The 2971-nt window shown below is 33.1% G+C and overlaps 1 protein-coding gene across 1 annotated transcript in view; it reads left to right on the top strand.

Annotated features, from left to right (window-relative positions):
* Nucleotides 1–1266: 1266 nt before the first annotated feature.
* The window catches only part of LOC145287968 (uncharacterized), a 118466-nt gene continuing 116761 nt past the window's right edge, over nt 1267–2971 (top strand). Inside the window, exon 1 of the mRNA XM_080135942.1 lies at nt 1267–2194. The gene's annotated coding sequence lies outside the window, so the exon portion shown is untranslated. The remainder of the gene's footprint in view (nt 2195–2971) is intronic.

The raw sequence follows: 2971 nt of genomic DNA, 5'->3' as shown, positions 1-2971 counted from the left end.
ATAGTGTATCGTTTGCAATGATTATTGTGTCTCTGTGTTTAAATATAACAGTAAAGTAGTGAGTTGCCAATTATTCGTTAGTTCATACCATCCTGAAATAAGAGTACTTGCCAGGTTCCCTCCTGTAATTTAAACGGAATTTGTCGCTGGTACCACGCTGTTCGCCTCTATCCAACCCACGATTTGAAATCCATATTTGTATCTTTTTATCTAGCTACCTTATTTCTCAAACCTATATAATACTTAAGAAAACTAACTTAACTATACCGGGGATAGCATAATCGTAAATCCAGAGTTGAAGACTAAATCTATTAGTCCTAGGGGACGGAGAGGTTTTATAATAAACTGAAGTCGTAGTAAATGTAAGGGTTCTATCTATGTTATAAATAGAAACAGACTATATGTTTCTAAAATATATACCTTTTATCTTATGAGGTATTTACTCATAAACAAAAAATCACTAAAGATTAAGGTTAATAAAGCGAGAAAGATTAAGGTTATTAAGGCGAGAATGATTACCAGCCGAAAGATGAAGAACACTATCGAGGTATATATTTTATTTAATTGGAATTCATTATTAAGATGAGTATTATATATTAATTTATTTATTTGGGACTATTCTTCTCATATTTTTAGTTGTTGTTTCGGGGCCCGTGGCGCAGTAGGTAAAAACGGTGAATCTCAACGGTTCAAGGTGAGCATTGTCTGAAGATAGTGATTTCAATCCTACCCAAAAGCCGGCCAGAGGCTTACTTGGCCAAAACGTAGTGAGACGACAACAACTATAGAAGGCAGTAATTGCCGAGGATGCAGTTAGGAGATTCAGAGTTCCTATCCCGAAGACCAGAGGCATAGTTGGCCGAAACGTCGTGAAGCAATAACTAAACAGATGAAGATAATAGTCCGCAATAAATAAATTACTATGGAGGTACTAAAATGCATCAATTGTATGAACTGCCTTTAAATTGTTTATAAGACGATCGGTTACGCGTATTTGTTGACATTGGACTTGAAGTCAACTAAGTTGTTATCCAGATGGAAGTAATCCGCGGTAATATGTTCAACCGACGAGAAGCCGTTGCAAAGATGCTCTGTCCATGGAAATTTCACCTGCCGCTAAACATATGAGGGGAGAAAGAACAAAATGATCTAGGAATTAATCGTCTGCAAAACATACTGGTTTAGGAGAAAAAATTACCCAGTAATAGCTGAGATGCCGTAAAGCGCCACAAACAAAAACAACCAATCAATAGCCTCAACACTGTTGATATAACGTAAAAGAAAGAAATCAGACCAAACCCACGATTAGATATTTACGGAGCAGAAAGTGAGATTCGAACTTACATTAAATAGTGAGTAAAGGCCGTGCACGCTAGTCGCTACACTTCTATCACTTATCCAGGATAGATATAAGAAACAGGCAGGTGCGAACGCGTGAAGCTTTCATGGGAGTTTTTAACTCGTTGTGAATGTGCATGTTTGATGTGGGTTTATGTAATCATGTACGTAGTTACGTGAGTGCTTACGTGTAAGTGTACTGTGTGTATGTGTGTATGTGTGTCGGTTTGTTTGTATTTTGTTAGGACTTCTACTACCGATGCAGACATCGATAAATTCGATTAGCGCAGTTGCGGCTGCTAATATGACTACTCACACAACTGCTGCTACGGCTGTAGTCGGATTTTTTACAGCTGCATTCAGCGGGGGATTGTTTTGCCGTGTTATTTTGTGGCCGTTATCGAGCAGCGTTTAAGAGCTATTCAACCAGCATTATATTAATAGGATTAATTATGCATTGTTACAAGTGAAATCGTACAAATTCTATGTATTTAGATGTATATATATAAACTCACCTGAAGGGTCTTCTTTTTTGAAAAAAAAAAGTTGCCGTCTTATTGTAAAAAAACAAACAAACTCATTACAAATATCACCTTTGCCGGATAAAATTCATAAATTCATATCTCAAGCGCTCAGCTATGTACACATGTATGCAATGGAAAGAATATTACATCATATAAAGTTTTCTTTTTAATGTTTAATATTTCTTCAAATCAGTGAAAACACTGGTTGATTTTTACTTTTTTTTTTATTTGTCTTACGTTAGGATAGAAACAACAACGAACAACGTTCATGGTACCATTTGTTTGTTTTTCTTTGTTTCGAGCGGACGAAACAAGAGCGCACGAAGCGAAAGGTAAGTTTTCGATTCCATTTTACTTTTCGTTCTTTCGCATCAGCAAGAAAAGAAGAAAATTGGTTTGAATTCTGATACTTTTCGAAATCCGTTTACTTTTGTTTTTAATACCACAATGCTTTCACTTTAACTTTCACTTTCACATCTGAATTGTGCACAAACTTTTGCAGAAACTATGCTCATTTTACATGATTATATATATATATATATATATATATATATATATATATATATGAGAAAGAGAGAGAGAGGAAGAAAGAGAGAGAGAAATGAAAAAGGAGCAAATCGACGTATGTGTTCATCAACGTTTCGTCTTTATTTCGAAACTTCCTCTGGATGAATACTATTTCCATTATGCTCCTCATTAATATATATATATATATATATATATATACATATATATATGTGTGTGTGTGCGTGTGTGTGTGTGTGTGTGTGAATACGTATACATACGTGAATATGTAATACATGTACATATATACATACAAATACATATATATATACATATACAATTGTATATATAATATATATATACACACACATATATACACACACATATATATACACACATGTACATATATATATGTACATATATTTCAAATATATGTTATATTTTTCAAATAAATATATATATACATATAAATAAATAAATAAATATATATATATATATATATATATATATATATATATATATATATATATATATATATATATAAAGTTTGCAATGCGAAAAATTTAACAGCGAATGAAGGGAAGATCAAAAACAGAGGAAATATG

This window comes from Euprymna scolopes, chromosome 11 (genome assembly GCF_053919585.1).
Source record: "Euprymna scolopes isolate OS-2025 chromosome 11, ASM5391958v1, whole genome shotgun sequence".
Taxonomy (NCBI): Eukaryota; Metazoa; Mollusca; class Cephalopoda; order Sepiida; family Sepiolidae; genus Euprymna; species Euprymna scolopes.
Note: the sequence above shows the minus strand (reverse complement) of the source record. Positions and strands in the feature narration are given on the sequence as shown.